Source organism: Felis catus, chromosome E2 (assembly GCF_018350175.1).
Source record: "Felis catus isolate Fca126 chromosome E2, F.catus_Fca126_mat1.0, whole genome shotgun sequence".
Classification (NCBI taxonomy): Eukaryota; Metazoa; Chordata; class Mammalia; order Carnivora; family Felidae; genus Felis; species Felis catus.
Genome location: NC_058382.1, coordinates 19,414,052 through 19,432,630, shown reverse-complemented (window position 1 = coordinate 19,432,630; position 18,579 = coordinate 19,414,052). Strand labels below are relative to the sequence as shown.

Genomic DNA, 18,579 nt, shown 5'->3' with positions numbered 1-18,579 from the left:
CGGGACTGCACTGCGTCCCGGCGCCGAGAACCTACAGGGTTAGGTGTCCAAATCCGCGGGCGGAGACAGGGCGCGCGGGGTTCCGGTCCGTCCGCGCTTTGGGGACCGGCTCCAGTAGCGGGAACTTTAATTAGACTTTTGCTCCGTGGCTTTCACTTGCCGCCGCGCGTCTGCGAACTGCCGCCCCTCGGGCTCCCTCGGTCCCTGCGGATGCTCTGCTGATGTTCCCAGCCCTGGGTGCCGGGCGTGTGGAGGCAGCGTCGGCAGCGGAGAGGGCCGGGCTGGAGCGCCAGGGGCGCCCAGGGCTTTCCCGCGCGTTCGGGTCTGGGACTCGGGGGCGGGTTGCCGCGGGCAGGGGCGGGGGAGGAGTTAGGAGCTGCCTGGGCTTCCTACGGAGTGGCGGAAGGTGCCCCCGCGCTCCGTAGCGCGCGTCCCCACCCCGCGACTCTCCTGGGCACCGGCCTGTTTTGTACTCGAGGCGAGTGTGTGTGCGTCAGTGATCGTGTGAAGGTGTGTGCGTGCGAGTGTCGGGGAGGGAGGGAGTCCGAGCCTCAGGCGGCTCTGGTGGGCGGGGGAAGGATCTGCTTGGCCGCCGGACCCAGCCGAGCCCGGCAGCGGCTGCAACTCCCAATTACTAGCTTCCAGGTTTGCACGCCAGCTCTGACCTCGCGGGAGGCCGGCCCCACCAGGCGAAGGTGCGTTGGCGGGTTTTGGTAGTGCCAGTGTTGACGCTCGGGTCGGAGGGGACCCCTGGCCTCTCCCAGGCGCAGGACTCCCGCCGCCCTAACTTTCGCCGTACATCTGGGCCCCAGGCCCCGCGACCCCGACCCGGGGCTAGCGCGGCAGCCTCACAACGCCTTCGGCTGTGAACCCTGGCTCCCGGGTTGCTCTCACTGAGAAGTAGGGGCCCGATCCTGGAGCTCAGAGTCTTAAGCTGTTTAGGGTCTGGGGGGGGCACCGGGTCCTTGAAGCGCCTCCCAGTTGGACCCTGTGCAGTGATTGGCTATGCTGGGGAGACTGGGCGGCAGAGCGGTCCTGGGCTGGCCCTGTAGCAGAGCTGGAGCGGGAGGCTGTTTGAGGGAAGGGACGGTAGCCCCCGTGGAGTGCATGGTGGGAGAGGCGGTGGCAGAGGGATAAGGGGCAGACTAGTCCCTTCCCCATTTCTGGGATGCTTACAAGCTGCACTACTAAACCCACTTTCTTTGGGTAACCTCTCACATCCGAGTTCACCTTGACCCTTGCCTATGGGTGGGCAACTTCTCTGAAGTCCTGCCCTAGAACAGCGTAGCCTCTCCAACGGAGTGGGAGAACCCTTTTTAAGATTTCCCAACTCTCATGGCCTCTCTTGCCCACCCTCTGTCCCTGTCCCACAGGCAAGGCAGACAGGCTGCAGGAAGAGGTGACATTCTGCTCCCTGTGGGAGACCCTTTTTAAATCCAGATAGTCCATCACATAGGGCAGGACAGGGGCTGAGGAGCCCCCTTGGGGGGGAGTTGGAAACACAGTTCAGGGCCTTCATCAGACCTACCTCGGTGAGATGACCCACAGAAGGGATAAAATGCAGACCCTGAACGAGATTGAGTCTCTTAGGGAGATCAATAATTTAAAAGCGTTTGAACACAGTGAAACCTCAAAATCAGGCCCCATCCCAGAGCCTAGCCCATTCACCCTGAGACACATCGATGGCACAGCTTATTTATTTATTTACTTATTTACTTATTTATTTATTTACTTACTTGGAATCAGACTCCACAGAGTGAATTATGTTCCCCTGGTATTGATTTTTAAAAAGACCCCAAATTAAAAAGTCAAGGCTTTCTTAAAACAAGGTCAAGGATTAATTATTTATAGAGAGACATCAATCAGCTGATGTGGGGGCTCATTTATAAAATGCCTGAGCGGGCAAAAAGGAGCATGGGCTGATTTTCTCTGGCTCCGGCTGGGAGAGGAGCAGGCTTTTCTGAGCTCCTGGCCTTGGCAAAGCTTTCCTGGATTGTGACCGGAGGAGGATCCTTTGTAACTCAGCCTGCTGTTTGAGAAGCCTTTTTAATCTTGTAGCCAGAATACCACTTGGGAAATTTCATGCATATTTGCTGTGTTTCCATAATGAACATTTACTGATTACAGAGTATCAGGGGAATTTCATTTTTTAAACATTTATTCAAATGTCTGTTTATGTAAGCTAATAAGTCTGGGAAAGTTGGGCAGCTACTTTTTTGCCGGATGGTTGTCGGGAAAGTACGCCTCGTGGGCTCACTGCAGAATTTGCGTTGGATTCGTTGAGAAGGTGGGAAGTCAGAGTCTCCTGGTTGGAAACGCCCTGTAGACTGCTTGACTGCTCTTCACTGAGAGTTTGTGCCAGCGGCGACCTGATAGGCTTTTTGTGGTTTTGCTGATCGAAGAGATGGGCGCTTAAAGCTTTTATAGTGATTTTGCTGATGCATTTTGGTTGGAGGCACCTGTGGTGGGCGCCGGAGTCTTATGGGGGCCGGTGGGGGGAGGTGTGATGCCCCCTCCCCTGCTGCCTGGCCTCAAGGGTGACACGTCTGCCTTAGCTGTACTTGCAGTGCCTCCCATGTGTGGTAGCTACATCGGAGAGCCGTGGCGCAGGGAGGGAGCCTATACGCAGCAATGTGGACCCAGGGCATGGCAGTGCCTAAGTGAACAACTGTGGCAATTAGATCCAGTAAACACTGTGTAAAACAAGGGCCCGGCCTTTCAGCTAATCAGAAGGTAATGAGTCAGAAACAGGAGATCTATGTAGTCCTGGCCCAGGGAGATCAATGTGGCCCTGCTGTGGGACAGTGAGAAATTAAAAACAAACAAACAAACAGGATGGTTGTCTGGATGTGAATGCGGGAGATGGTGTCCTCGAGCCTCAGGAGGTGTGCTGGGAGCAGGCAGCCTGTGTGGTGACAGCACGGGGACAGTAGGTTCCCTCGCACTGTCTTTGAGGTCACAGCCAGGACTAGGCTGACCCCAGAGCAGTTGTGTTCCCTCCCTCCTTGGAAAAGTCTGCCCAAAGGCAGAGGGAAGCCCTGCATGCAAACAACCAGGGGAAAGGGCTGCATTAACTCAGGTGGCAGAGGACACAGGAGATGCCGTCTCATTTCTTCCCGGCTCGAAGGCGTGTGACCCTGCGGTCCGCAAATCACCGTGGCGGAGGATGAAACTTACAAATTGGTTGTGGGAAAAAGTTGTGACTTTTCCCCTGTACAAAACTACCTGTCATTTGTGATCTGGGGCTGTAGCGTGCACCTGCTGGCCCAAATACAGCCTCGGTCACCACCGGCAGGATGGGGAAGCCTGCATCCGGGGGGCTGACCCCGAAAGCAGCCCTGATTCCCTCTCAGAAGCCACCTTCCGGGAAGTCCTGGAGTGTCCACACGCAGGCAAGGAGCTGGGTCTCCCCACCCCGGCTCCTTACCTTGAAGGTGGGCCGTGCGTTTCTGGGAAATCAGTGCTTTTTGCTGCTGGTGACTGAGGGCCAGAGGTGGCCCTGGCGAGCAACAGTTATTTGAACTGAATTAGAGTTGTCAACATTGAAGTCTGGAGCCAGATGACCCCATCCCACATCCCCATGGTCGGACCCATTGTGGCTGTCCTTCCTTCTGCCATCAGTGAATGTTTGAGGAGCAGGTGTTAGGTGTCTGTCTCTGTGCCAGGCTCCGGGGACAGAAAGTGAACCAAACTAAAGAGCAGCCCCTACCCTTGCGGACAGCCATTCCCTCATGACTGATTCATCACTCCCTGATTCATGGTCTGCCGGGCGACGCCATCACTGAACAAATAACCGACACGTGTGGTTCTAGGCTGTGAGAAGCATATAAAGGAAACATCTGGGTGTTTCTGAGATGCAGATAGAGTGATCTGAGCTGGACTGGGGGGCAAGAACCTCCCCGAGGGGATGACACTTCAGCTGAGGCCTGAAGGAGGAGCCAGAACTAAGCAAGAAGGGGACGGACAGAGGGAGGGAGAGAGCTTGGCAGGCATAGCGTGCGAATGAGTGACAGGGAGCGTGGAGGGCCAGCCAGGAGCCGTGGGAAGGCCCATGTGGCCAGCACAGTGGAGGGGTGGATGCAGAGCCCTGCCCATACAGGGCCTTGAAGGCTAGGGAGAAACTTAGGACTTGACCCTAGCAGCTGCTGCAGAGGAGGGAGCCCAGTGAGGAGGGAGCTACTGCAGGAAGGGGACGGAGGTCTTAAAGAGGAGCAGACCGAGGGGAATCTGCCAGGGCTTGGTGTGGGATGGAGGGTGGTAAAGGCCACTGGGACCCTGACTTCTGGGTCACCAGTGGGAGCTGTCAATTCCCTGAAGCAACAACTTCCCCCCTCCCCCAGCCCTGCCCCGCCAGACCAGGAGTCCCAAGCTCCTGTCCCCTCTGGCCGGGTTTTGTCCTCCCGGCCTGGGGCTCAGGCAGCTGCTTGTGTAGCCCTGCCTCCGTGCCCCTGCCCACATGGCCCAACTTCTAGCTTTTCTGTAAGCTCTTGGGCCTTCTGCTAGCTTCCTGCCATCAGGCAGTGAGAGTCAGTAGTGACAGTCCAGTGCCCCATGCTCTCTAATGAGGACAGGCTACTTTGATGCCCACTCTCCTCCGGAGCTGATTGTCTGCAGGGCTGCCGACCAGAGGTGGCCTTGGCCTGTGTGTCATCCCCTGAGCGTCCTGGGACCCTGGTAGGTACTTTATCTGCCACCCACTTGTGCCTGACCTGGCAGCTGGCCAGCACCAGAAGGATCTCCTCTCCTGTGCCCTTCCCTCACTCCAGCCTTCTCTCCTCCCTTCCTCCCTGTGGGAGCCAGTCTGGACCTGCTCCTGCCCTCTGCTGGGGGCTCTGCCCCAGGCTCAGAGCTCCCCCGCTCCCTCCCATGTCAGCGGATTCCCTGTGGCTGTCTGCAGCTCAGCTCAGCATCCCCACAGACATCGACTCCGTCCACCCAGCTCTGCAAGACAGAGCTGGGATGGGGGGAGCGGGTCTGTGAGTCACCCCGCTTCCCGTTGTGCCCACGCTGCTGGCTGTGGGCCCTGAGCCGAGCGGCCGCTGAGCTGCAAGCAACAGCCCAGGTCGCTGTCACCTTGTCCTCACTCTGCCTGGGCCTGAGCCAGCTCCTCCCCGGCTGGGCCAGACTCAGGGACAGGAGGGATGAGAGCCAAGGAGAGGATGCTAGGAGGTACAGATTACTCCTCGGGCCCCAGGCCTTTCGGGAGCTGATCTCTCCAACACTGGGACCCTTTGCTTGGAGGGTGGCCTCCCCGGACTGGCCCTCCTTCGTATTCTGGCTGCTGCCTCACCACCATAGACCACCAGACGTGCCCAGGTGCTCATCTGTGGGAATGTGGCACAGGAGAGCCCTTCTGCCAGCAGCCCCTAGCCCAGGTTGACTCACACTTGGCAGACTAGTCACCCCCCCCTTCGAGGCTGCCTCTTCTTGGGGGCTGACTCATCTCCCTGGACAAGACCCATCTGCCCAAGCCTCTGAGCAGTGAGACCCTCCTCCAGCCCTGAGATATGAGGGCTTTGCTTCCCGTGCTCCTGAGGGGAGCATCCCAGACACCCAGCGGATACTGACTACAGTCCTTCTATGGGCAGAGCCGCCTGCCACGCCCCGGGGAGGCTGAGTGAAGGTACAGCAGGTGTCACTGCCGGTACGCATATCTCTAGCTGTCTTGGCCATGGCGAGCTCCAGAGAAGGGACTCGGTGATTGCCGCTGGCAGGCTGAGTGAGCACAACCGTGCAGTCTGGCTACACTGCTGGAGCCACTGTGTGATGCAGGCACTCTGTCTACGCAGGCTGAGCCAGTGCATGGTGCAGGCAGTCTGTCTATACTGGTTGAGTCTAGGGTGTGAGCGCTGGGACCTTCCATTTAGCCTGTGCCAGCCCCGTTCCTTGAAGGACTTCGTACGAGGTTCAGAGCTCTCAAAGTCTCTGTGGCTTCAGGTGCTGTGCCTGCACCCGGGCTCTCTGACACTTCCCTTCAGACGCTGGCCCTGTCCGTGAGACTCTGTGTCCCAGAGCCGAGGTGGTTGAGCCCCATGCGCAGTGCAGTCAGTCCACACTGGTTGAGCCCAGTCCGTGGTGTAGGCGGTTTGTTTGTACTGGTTGAGCCCAGCACACGATTCAGGCAGTCTGTCTACACTGGTCAAGTCATTGCATTATGCAAACCATCTGTCTAAAATGTTCGAGCCGGTGCTCCAAGCAGGTACTCTGTCTATACTGGCTGAGCCAGAGGGTGATGCAACCAGCCTGTTTTGGCTTCTTTTGCTCCTTCACTAGGAATATTCTTTTCAGCCCCTTCCCATGTACACTTCTGGGTCCGATTCGAATCCTCCTTCCGAGAAGGTTTTCTTGACAGCTCCCTCAGCTTTCCCACATCTTATTCCAACCCCCTTCGCAGAGGCTGGCGCCACGCTGGGAGCAGTGTGGATGTGGGGCCTGGTGATGCCTCATCATCTCACCCGGATGTCCGCTCCCCGGTTTTTGCGCTGCGGGCTGAGCCTGTTGCTGCCTCTGGGTGCAGAGGCTGCCCGAGGTCAGCGGACCTTGCCACCTCACCGTCGTCACAGCAGCCACACACAGGCCTTTTCTCACAGGAGTCCCACGGGCGGGGATGACTGCCTCAGTGTGCATGGTAAACGGCCTTTCTGCGGTTGGGTCTGTCTTGCCGTCTCCTGCTTAGATTTGGGGCCTCTTTGTCCATTGATGTCGTCTCACCTCCCGAGGGTTGGTGTCATGTGCACATTTAATGTCCATTCATCCCTGTGAAAGCACTATCTGTGCCTCTCATTTATCTCTTTAGTTCCCTGGGCCATGAATTCAAGTGTCAATGGACAGCCATGACAGCTGCCATGTCAATGCAGCCAGCTCGGTGTTATGAAGGAAGCCAGCATCTGGGGCCAGACTGCCTGGGTTCAAATCCCAGCGTCACCACTTGGTCACCATGTGAGCTAGAGGCTCAGTTTCCTCATCTATAAAATGGGGATGAGTAGAATCCACCTCATGGGCCATCGTGCTTCACATACGGCCAGCCCCAAATAGTGGCAGTATTATTACCGAAATTATTATCTCCTATGTTTGTTCTCTTGGCTGAAGCTTATTTAGTCCCTTTCTATCTCTAGTGCGAGGAAGCATGTCGATCGGGACCCTGCCTGGCAACATGACACATGCTTAGGGAGCATGTGGCCCCACTGGCTTGTGCCCTCTAGAGTCTCGCCCTTTCTAGGCAGGTTCCCATCCATATCTTTCCCTGTCCTGTATTCAGGACCTTTTAAAACTTTTGAAGTATAGTGTGCCTATCAGGATTGTGCAGTGCAGTGAAAATCTGCAAGCCAAACATGCCTATATGCCAGCACCAGAGCAGGACCATTGGGGCGCCTGGGTGGCTCAGTCAGTTAAGCACCCAACCCTTTTTTTTTTTTTAATTTTTTTTTTTTAACGTTTATTTGTTTTTGAGACAGAGAGAGACAGAGCATGAACGGGGGAGGGGCAGAGAGAGAAGGAGACACAGAATCGGAAGCAGGCTCCAGGCTCTGAGCCATCAGCCCAGAGCCTGACGCAGGGCTCGAATTCACGGACCGCAAGATCGTGACCTGAGCTGAAGTCGGACGCTTAACCGACTGCGCCACCCAGGCGCCCCAAGCACCCAACTCTTGATTTCAGCTCAGGTCATGATCCCACAGTTCGTGAGATTGAGCTCTACATCAGGCTTTGTGCTTTCAGCATGGAGCCTGCTTGGGATTCTCTCTCTCTATCTCTCTCTCTCTCTCTCTCTCTCTGCCCCTCCCCCACTTGCTCACATGTGTGAGCGTACTCTCTTTCTCTCTCTCTCAAAAATAAATACATAAACTTAAAAAAAAAAAAAAACAGGATCATGGGGGCACCTGGGTGGCTCAGTTGGTTAAGCGTTCAATTTTGGCTCAGGTCGTGATTTTGTGGTCTGTGAGTTCAAGCCCTGCGTCGGGCTCTGTGCTGACAGCTCAGAGCCTGGAGCCTGCTTTGGATTCTGTCTCCCTCTCTCTCTGCACCTCCCCCCCACTCACACTCTGTCTCTCTCGAAAAAGAACAAATGTTAAAAAAAATTTAAAAAAAATCATGACCAGCGTCCCGGGGGTCCCTGGGTCCTCTTCCAGACACTTCCCCTCTGCCCCAGGTAACCTCTATCCTTCCTCGGAAGGGCACTGATTGGTATCCTTGTTTTAAAACCCGATGTAGGTGGAATCAAAAGACTGTATGCTTTGGGGTCTGGCTTACCATCATGTTTGTGAGATTCACCCATGTTGCTGTGAGTGGTTTGTTCACTCTTGGGACTCCATGGTGTGAATATACCCCAATGTGTTTATCCATTCTCCCGTGGATGGACATTGGGAGCCGGGCTGCTGTGGACATTCCTGCACGTGTCTCTTGGGCGTCTGTACACATTTTAATGAGCATATACCTAGAAGAGACTTGCTGGGTCTCAGGATGTGCGTTTTTTCGTCCCATGTAGAGGCTGCCAATTTTCTAAAGTGGCTGGTTAATCCCCTCCGTGCTGACACCAGTTAAATATGAGAGTTCCAGTTGCTTTATGTCCTTGTCACTACCTCATGTGGTCAGTCTTTTTCATTTTAGCCACTCCATGAGTATGTAGAGATATCACACTGTGGTTTTAATTTTATATTTCCCAGATGGCTAATACAGTTTATTTTTTATTTGTATGCTAAGGATATGTTGAACTTGAAAACGTTATTAAACAAAGTTGAACATTCACTTCCATCTCCAAATTGTGGTTATCTGGAACGTCTGGGGGTGCTTGCGGTTCCCTCTGCGGGGTGGGTTTGAATCTGCCACGTTGGAATGGAGGGTGGAGTAGACAGGCGTTTCTCTGGATGAGGCTGGGGACCCGGCCACTGGCCTCAGAATCACCCCAGGGGCCGTGAGAGATGCAGGTGCTGGGCCTCTGCCCCGGCCCCCAATCACCAAGTGAATCCTGGTGATCTGTCATTCTCTCTGTGGCTCATCTTTCCCTTCACAAATTCCATGAACATATACCACCCTGTCCGTCCTGTTCCCTGCTGTGACTCAGTACCTAGAACAGTCCTGGCACTGAGCGGGCTGGGGCGGGGGGGGGGGGGGGTGCTGAATACGCACCGAATGAAGGAGCAGAAGATAAAGCCTCCCGTTGACCTTTGCCCTCTCCCACCCCAGCTGACTTGACCGGCATTTGTTGGTAGCCTAGGCTGCCTTGGGGAGGGCTCTGGAAGTTGGGCTCTTGGACTTTGGAGGGTGTCCTGTCCTGGTGCTGTGTCCCTTTAAATGACCTCCTTATCCCCAGAGCCAGCTTCCGACCGATGCCTTTGGGTCCTAGGTTCCAGGCTCTCTGCTGGTGCCTCCAGAGCCATGTTCACCCCCAGAGCTCCGGGCACTGGCTGTTTAGGAACGTCTCCCTGGGTGACCTTATTTCTGATGGGCTTGTCTATCTTTGGGTCTCTCTGGAGAAGCCTGAAAGCCGCCCTTGAATGCAGCACTCCACCCCTGCACCGTGCAGCTTCCTCTGCTTTCTGAGCACCACGTTTTCACAAACGACCTGCCCCTGAGCCAAGTGAAGGCGAGAGGGCCAGGTCAGTTACCACCTCATGCATTCAGGCTTATCGCATTTTGATGGGAACCCTGATAAAGCCCCCTTTCTCTGGGTGTGGCTTGTTCCCATCCTCCTCAAGTCTGATATTTGTTACTGTAGAGAGCAGCATGGCCTGGGGGATGAGAGTTCTGGGTCAGACCCCTTGGGTTCAAGCCAAGGTTCTGTTCTTGTTGGGTTTTGTGACCTAGACCTTGCCCCCAGGAGACAGAGGCAGATTCACACACAAGTCAGGCCACCAGCAAAGGGGTGGCTAGGGTCACTGAGATCTCTGAGGTTGTGGAGTGAGGACAAGGGATGCTGGCTGGGGCGTCTGTAAGGGGGCTTCATGAAGGAGGGAGGCCTCGTCTGGTCCTCAAAGATGGGGAGGGGAGAGGTGGCACCTCTCAGTGTGAGCCCCACTCCTGGGAGCCCGCAGGGAAGGAAGTGCACTGAGCCCCCACGAGAACATAGTCTAGTTTACCCAACACACAAGGGTGTAGAGCCATGATCAGAGTTCATTGGTGAGTTATGGAAGGCTTCCTGGAGGAGGTGAGCTTGGGACTGCATATCAAATGCCAAGAGTGAGAACTTTATCCTGGTGCCAGTAGAAGTTCTCTCCAAACTGCGGGATCATGGGGGCACGGACAGCGTGAGCCAAACACCTTTCACTTGAAAATAGGGCAACAAAGAAGCCATAACAGACACATTGTTTATGTGATGTGGAGGCGGGTATGCAAAGACGAAGAGCTAAAAGCAGTTAGGGAAAACAACACCTTTTTTTTTTTTTTTTTTTTTTTTTTTTTTTTTTTTTTTTTTTTTTTTTTTTGTTGGAAAGACAGATGAGAAAGGTTGATGCTCTTCTGTGATAACTAATATGGAAGGTTTATCAAAGTTTAAAAAAAAAACAAAAAAAACCCTTGACACTTTCTCCAAAATTGATTTGAAGACTTGGCAGATTTGAAGAATCATTCAGTAGCGTTTTATGGGTCGATGCTAATTTGAATCAGCAGACCCGTGCATCGCGCCAATTTACTGCCAAACCAACATTAAGCACGGACCTTTCGTGCAAGGTTTATAGGCGGACAGCTCATAAAGATGCATGCTTGACAAGTATTCTGCTTCTCTTAGGATGTGCAGTATGAAGTGTTTATCAAAAACCAACTAAATCGTCCTTGCCTTTTACTCGTAAACAATCTCCGGGGACTCCAGGCCTGGATCGCAGGCGATATTTCATGCAATATTTCCCGTGCAGTATTTCACCACTCCGGGTACTGGTACATGGGGAATCTTCGTCTCCAAAAGCCCCGGGTAGGGGTAGGAGAAGGAGCCCTTTGGGGTGGAGGATGCCCTTAGGGACCGCTTTGGAAATAACTTGTAACCCGGGCCGTGAGAAAGCTGGTGACATTCTTCCTAGCGGGGGTCTCCTAAAAGGAATCAAATGGCATCTGTGGCCCCAAGGAAATACATCTCCTGCTTTCGCTTTTGTTTCCTGCGCTGATGTGTGATGGATGATCGCCGCATGTCTCTCTTGGTTCAAATACGCATCAGAACCTCGTCCATAAGGAGATCCCTGAGCTTTATTTTGCACGTCAGAAAGTGCTTAACGATGAAAATTACCGAAACTCCTGTCCGTCATCACTGAAAGCCGCGGCTCATAGTGGCCACAAAGGAAAAGTGGACTTGGGTGGTGCTGGGCTTGCTACTCTGCACCACTCCAGCCCCCCCAGTGCCGCCCAGCACGGTGGTAATCACCCGGACTCAAAGGAAGCAGGTTGCTGGGACGAGGGGGGTGCTTAGCGTGCAGACCGCCGGCAGCACAGAGCCTCGTGGGTTTTCGCAAGGGGAAATTTGATCTTGGGCAAATGTCAAGACGTTTTTGAAATCTGTGTTATGATATCAGCTCATTGCCAGCGTAGGGCTTCATCTGGATTTCATAAATATTGTATGGACCTCGGCCAGCTGGAGAACACAACAGCTACCCCCGCCCCCAACACGCACACGCGCGCGCGCACACACACACACACACACACACACCATCAAAATTGCAATCTATTGCTGAGTTGTCATGAAAAGCCAATTGGTGATATTTCAATCACAATGTTCTTGTAACAAATTCCATTCAAATTCCTTCCGAAAGGGAGCTGAGCCTTCCTCCTGCTGCTGAGAGAATGGTATGCTAAATGTAGCTTCCTGGGGCCCTGGCAGCCATCCAGGGCTTTGTAATTTATAGTTCTCCTTCGTGGTTCTCCAAGTGACCTTGGAACCTCCATGCTGGTGGATTCCTCAGGTTCACACGTTGCCCTCCATCCTCTCTTGTGAGCACGGTCCCCAGGCGCGCTTCCAGCACCCAGCAGCCCGGAGCTTGAGAGAAAGGATGTGAGCAGGGGCGCCCAGGGAGCACATGGCAGGTGATTGGAAGATTGCTTGTTGCTTGTGACCTTTCCTCTGAAATTGATGTCAGCCACGAAACAGTCCAATATTGTGTTTAAAGGCAGCCTGCAGGTGACAGGAGCCTCTCTCCAGCCCCAGCACACAGCAGGTAATCCTGGAAAAGAAGGGGAGGGACACTCCACAATTACATTTCATCAGCTATTTTGGGTTGGGGAATAAACAAAATGGCCCAAAGTGCTGCTCTTACAGATTCTAGCAGAGGAGTGGCATGTAAGAAAGATTAATGCACAATTAAAACCCATGTACGGGTAAATTACAGGGTGACAGCTATCTAATGCAAACACCGCAGACGTGTAATTAAGAGGAGTTACGGGCTCTCGAGGATGGATTTGCTGAGGAAAGTGTGAGGGAGCTGTCTGTTGGAGCCCGCAGGACAGGGCCAGGCTGTCGGGACAGCCTGGTGGCTGGGGAGGTGGTGGGGGGGGGCCCATAGCCGTTGGGGGGGGGGGCGCCCAGGGTGTGATGGGAGCCACAGCCCGCCTCCTCAGCTGAGTCTTGTTTCAAGCTCCCAGCCCTTTCTGGGGCCACCCTGCTCCCCTCCTCCTCCTCACCTTTGGCTCTGTGGCAATGAGCGCCATGGATGTCTTCTTTTACGTTTTTAATTTCTCCTGCTTTGTCAGCTTTTTAAGGAATATGTTACATTACGTGGAAATTGGATGCTAACAAGATTTGTATGAATAAATTAGACTCTTAACTTTTTATGTTATTACAGAATTGAAATGGACTCTAATGACAGTCAGAATTAATGTTCTGTTTCAAATAAATGCCGGGGATGTGACTGAATTTTCAGTGCACTCTCCTGTCTTGAGTCTCTAGCCCTTTTCTGCGAGGCCTTTCGGGAGAGAGTGAGTCTCTGGGAGACCTCCCGGCCTTTCCCATGGGGCCGCCTTCTCGCACTGCCTGAGAACCGCGGGGCTGCTGGGAAAATCTCCTGCTCCCGCTCCCCCCGCAGTACCCACCCCCAGTAAGCCTGGCCCTTGGCCTGGGGTGGGGGACTCCTTGTCCAAGATTACACCCCATCTTGTGTCCTCCAGCCCCAGAGCACCCTGTGGACCAGCTGAGGTCTCATTGTGTTTCCCTCTGCTCACTCCTGCCCTCCTCACTTCCCACAGGGGTCTCCCCAGAACCCGCCCCAGGGAACTCAGCCCACAGCACTGGCTCTTAGGGATTTTGGATTCCCTACACCAAGCCTCTGCCAGGTGGGTCTCTTCTGCTGGAATCACAGTCCTCAAGGACCAGCATTGTTCTTTCTGCCCCTTGTCACCTTCTCGAACCCAAGGCTGGGTGAGTTGCTGACCGGGTCTTGGCCTCCGTCCTGGTCCTTCTGAGTAGGGTTTGAACAGCAGCTCTGAGTTGGAGGCAGATTTGGAGGGATTTTCTGTGAAAAAACTCTGATGTCCCAAAGGGGCATGGCATAACGGGTTGAGGACACTGGGTTGTGGGGACTGGTTCCCACAGCTGATGGGGGGAGGGAGGAAGGGCCTGGTAAAGTGAGCAGAGAGCGGGAGGCAGCCCAGACGTGGAGCGACACATGTGGGAGATTCGTCCCCACTGCTGCCGGGACTCACGGCAACAGAGAGGTGCCGTCTGGGACTCCAGGAACCTTACCCCTTGGAAGGGGGCATCACACCTCAGTTCCAGCTGTCCTAGCAGGAAGGGGTGGGGGCCCAGGGTGGCCAGATCTTTGAATATTCAAGAACAGGCAGATTTTAAAAAATTTTTTTAAGCTTATTTATTTTGAGAGAGAGAAAGCACACATGTGTGCACACACAAGCAGGGGAGGGACAGAGAGAGAGAGAGGGACAGAGAGAATCCCAAGCAGGCTCCACGCTGTCAGTGCCGAGCCCCACGCGGTGCTCAAACTCACAAACCGTGAGATCGTGTCCTGAGCTGAAGTCAGAGGCTCAACTGACTGAGCCTCCCCGGCAACCTGGAACAGGCAGATTTTTGTGTAAAATCTATTCCTTTAGAGTATGGAGACTAATTCAGAATTTAAAATCAAAGTCTCACACTGACCAAACAATGTTATCTGTGAACTGCATCTGGCTTCTGGGCTGGAGGGATTTGCACTCCAGAACTTTATTGGCAAGGTGGCCAGTCTTCCCTCTGGAGGGTGAGGGCCAGAGCCCTGGAAAGTTACAGGAACTGTCAAGACCACAGGCCATGGCTGCAGAGATGGGGGCCTGCAGGCAGCGGTGGCCTGCCCAGATGTGGCCTCTGTCCTTCCCCCGCCATCTGCTGGGAAGGAGGTCCTCGCCGTTGGGGTTTGGGCATCTGGGCTGCTGGCTGGGCCCTAAGTATGGTTGGATTCTGGCAAGCTTAGCCTTGCCCAGTCGGGCCACTCAGCTTGGGGCTCTCTGGATGCGTGGGTAGCAGAGAAGTCCATGTGGACCCTTACCCTACCTCTGAGGACCTCACCTCAGCGTTCCTGTCTCCACCTTCACTAGTCCTAGAAAACCCCTGCAGCAATGCTTTAACAAGAGTAAAAATAAGATTAAAAAAAAAAAGTAAAAATAAGAAAATAAAAGTCTCACCACCCACTCAGCGCATTTTCTGGAACCGGGGTTCCCATACATTGTTATAGAGAGGGAATATCTTATGTTTATATCTCTTTCTGTACATAAACCCATAAGTCCTATTCATTTTATAAAAACGCAATAATTTTTATGCCTATGCGCATAACCTGTTTAATCACTTTATATATCACAAACGCCTTTCCGGGGTAATGGATCTATTTCCATCCTGCTTGTGACACCTGCACAACATTGCTTCGTAGGAATTTATCATAATTTACATAAACAGTTCCCCTTTGGACATTTTAGTGGTTTTCATTTTTGTTTTTTCGATTTTAAAGAATGTTGAAGCGAACATTCTTGCTGTATTCCTTTGTGTCACTTCAGGATAAATTTCTCGAGGTAGAATTGTTGGCTCAAAGGGTATGCTTGGTTTTAAGACTCTTAATATTTCCCTACAAATCACCTTCCAGAAAGACCGAGCGGCGCACGAGTGTGCCGTTTTCACACCAGCGAATCTTCATTTTTTAAGACTTTGTCAATTTGGTAGGTTAAAGAGGGGCATGCTTATTGCTTTTTAAAAAATATTGAATTTTCATCAAAGTAATACATCTACATAGTTTTAAAAGCATATGTAAGAAAAGGCTCGTAATAAACCCAGCACTTCTCCGCTTCATCCCTTACCACGTCTCCCAGTCCTGCTCCCCAGAGGCAACCACCTAGGACTCTTCGAGCCACTTCCCTGCCATGTATTACTACCTCTATATTTCTGCATAACATGTATACTGCAGGTGTAAAATGGCCAGCCAACTATCACAGTACCATTTATGGGGCACTCACCCTTTGCCGACTGATTTTCAAATATGCCAGCTTCCTCGTTTGCTTAATTTTTATATTTCCTGGGGCCACTTCTGGACTCTTCTGTTTTACTCTGCCTATTCTAGGGCCAGAACCCATACATCGATTAATGTATCGTATGAACACCTTTTTAATATCTTAGAGGGCAAGCATTCTCCCCTTATTCTTGTGTGATATCACATTTTTATTGTTTCAGGTGCTCTTTAGAAGTATTGGGTTAAGTTTCAAATAATACCCCATAGAGATATGTGTTGGGATTGTGCTTCATTTATAGATAAACTTAGGACACTTTTGTAGATAAACCGGCCTTTTAACACATTTGTTTGTTATGTTTTGCCATATGGAGTCTCGTGAGCCATTTGTTCAACACATATTTCTCGAGAGCCAACTGTGTGGCAGGCACTGTTCTAGACATTGGGTATACACCAGGAAACAGCAGAGGAAGATCTCAGCTCCTGTGAAGCCACCATGCTAGTTACTTTGAAAAGCCAAGCAGGGTAAGGGGGATTGGAAGTGGAGGGGGGGCAGGGGGGTGGTCCCCATTGTGAAGGTGAGGCATGAGCAAAGATGAGATTTGAGGGGAATGTTGGCATGGACCATGCGGATGATCCAGACCAGCGGTTCTCAACCTGGGGCAGCTGTGCCTCCAGGGGAAGTTGGGGGGTGCTACTGGCATCTAGTGGGTACAGGTCAGGGATGCTGCTGAACACCCTACAATGTACAAGACAGTTCCCACAACAAAGAATGGTCTGGCCCCAAATGTTGATCATGCCAAGGTTGAGAAATCCTAATCCAGGAGAACATCTGCCAGGCAGGGAGGCACTTAGTGAAAAGTCTTAAGCAGGAGTAAGGAAGAGAAAAGAAGTGGAGAGAGGGAGGGCACGAGCAGCTGGGAATGAGGCCACAGAGGTAGGGGTGGGAGGGAATGGGGAGAAGGCCGAAGATTTGGGCCTTGTAGGGCAAGGTAAGTAATCTGGCTTTACTTGCAGTGAGGTGAGGAGCTACTGCGGGGTTTTGGACAGAGGAGTGCCATGATCGACTTGGGTTTCAAGAGGATCACTTTTTTCACTGCCATGCTGAGGGGCAGTGAGAGATGATGGTCTGAGCCAAGATGGTGGCAGTACCGTGGAGCGAATAGGTAAGATTCCAGATCTATTTTGAAGGCGGGATTCCCCATGGATTAGATGCGTTGTGAAGAAAGCTTTTGGTCTGAGCCCCTGGAAGGATGAAGTCACCCCCCAGCTGAGCTGGGAAAGACAGTGGGCAAAACTGGTGTTGGAGGGGTTTAGACGTTCAGTTAACGATAGACGATATTTGAAATGTCTCACACACGTGCAACCGCAGATGTTAGATGTTTGGTTGGATATACGAGGGCGGAGCTCTCGAGAGAGGTTGGAGCTGGAGATATAAATTTGGGAACCAGCAGCACACGGTTTTTGAAGCCACAAGACTGATTGAGATACATAAAGGAGTGCGCGCAGGAAGAGAAGAAAATAGGACCAATAGCTGACACCTAGAATATTCCGACAGGAAAAAGTCAGGCTGATGAAGAGGGACCAGGAACAGAGGTCCAGAAGTGACCAGTGAGGTAGGAAGAGAGCAGGAGAGTATGAGTATGGTGTCCTAGAAGCCAGGTGAGGAAAGTGCTTCATGGAGGAGTGCATGGTCGTCTGTGTCAAATGCTGGTGGCAGGTCAGGTAAGATGAGGACCAGTGGTTGACCAATGGATTCAACAGTGTGGCCTAGGAAAAATGGCTTTGGTGGAGTTCTGATCTAAGTGGGGCTATGAGAGAATGGGAAGAGATGAGATTGTGAATATGGTAACAAGATGCTTTGCTGCAAAGGAGGGCAAAGAAATGGAAAGGTAGCTGCTGAGGGAAGGGGGTGCCGAGAGGGTCTGTTATTGCTTTTAGGATGGGAGAAATCACAGCATGATTTTATGATGATGGGAATGATCCAATAGAAGGTGGAAAATTCTGTAGGAAGGAGAGGAGAGACTTTCCAGAGTGAAGTCCTCGAGAAGGTAAGAGAGAGCATTGAATTTGGTGGAAGTAGAGGAACTGGCTCTGGGAGCACAGACACTTGAGCTCTGGAGAGAGCCAAGAAGGCAGACTAGCGGTACCAATATGGCGACTGGAATCTGGGAGTTCTCTCTCTCTCTCTCTCTCTCTCTCTCTCTCCACCCACTCTGACTTTATTGAGATATAATCACATACCATACCATTCACCCATTCACTTATTTTTAAGATTTTTTAAAATGTTTATTTTTGAGAGAGAAACAGAGCGCAAGCAGGGGAGGGGCAGAGAGAGAGGGAGACACAGAATCCAAAGCAGGCTCCAGGCTCTGAGCTGTCAGCACAGAGTCTGATGCGGGGCTCGAACCCACGAACCGTGAGATTATGAACTGAGCGGAAGTTGGATGCCCAACTGACTGAGCTACCCAGGTGCCCCCCCCCTCATTCACCCATTTAAAGTGAATAATTCAGTGCTTTTCACCATGTTCACAGAGGTGTGCAACCATCACCACAAAAGGAAACTCTGTCCATGTTAGCAGTCACTCCCTACTTATACCTCCCCAGTCCTAGGCAACCCCTCTTCCACTTTCTGTCCCTATAAATTTGTCTATTCTGGGCATTTCATGTAAATAGAGTCATGTAATATGTGGTCTTTTTCTCTTTTTTCAGCTTTTTTTTTTTTTTTTTTTCACTTAGCTTAATGGTTCCCAGGTTCATCCATGGGCATGGTACTTTATTCCTTTTCATGGCTGAATAATATTTCACCACAATTATTTTATCCTTTCATCTATTGATGAACATTTGGGTTGTTCCCACTTCTTGGCTATTATTAGTAAAACTGCCAGGCACACATTTGTGTATAAGGTTTTTGTGAACATATGCTTTTGTTTCTCTTGGGTACGTAGAGAGGAGCAGAATTTCTGGGTCACTTGGTAAGTCTATGCTTGACCTTTGGAGGATTGTTTTCCAAAATGGCTACACCAGTTTACATTTCCACCAGCACTGTACTGGTACTCTAATTTTCTTCATCTCCTCACCAATACTTATTATTGTCTGTCCTTTTGTTCCTAGCCATCGCAGAGAGTGTGAAGTAGTATTTGATTTGTGTTTAGTATTTGATTTCACTATAGTTTTGATTTGCATTAGCCTA

General features: G+C 52.1%; 1 protein-coding gene across 2 annotated transcripts in view; it reads left to right on the top strand.

The window, feature by feature from the left end:
* CHST8 (carbohydrate sulfotransferase 8) overlaps positions 1-18,579 on the top strand; it is a 127,447-nt gene that overhangs the window by 465 nt on the left and 108,403 nt on the right. The window contains exon 1 of one of the 2 annotated variants that reach the window (XM_019819604.3): positions 595-695. The exons of the other annotated variant lie outside the window; for it this stretch is intronic. The gene's annotated coding sequence lies outside the window, so the exon portion shown is untranslated. Of the gene's footprint in view, positions 1-594; positions 696-18,579 lie in introns of those variants that run through there. 2 annotated transcript variants of the gene reach the window in all.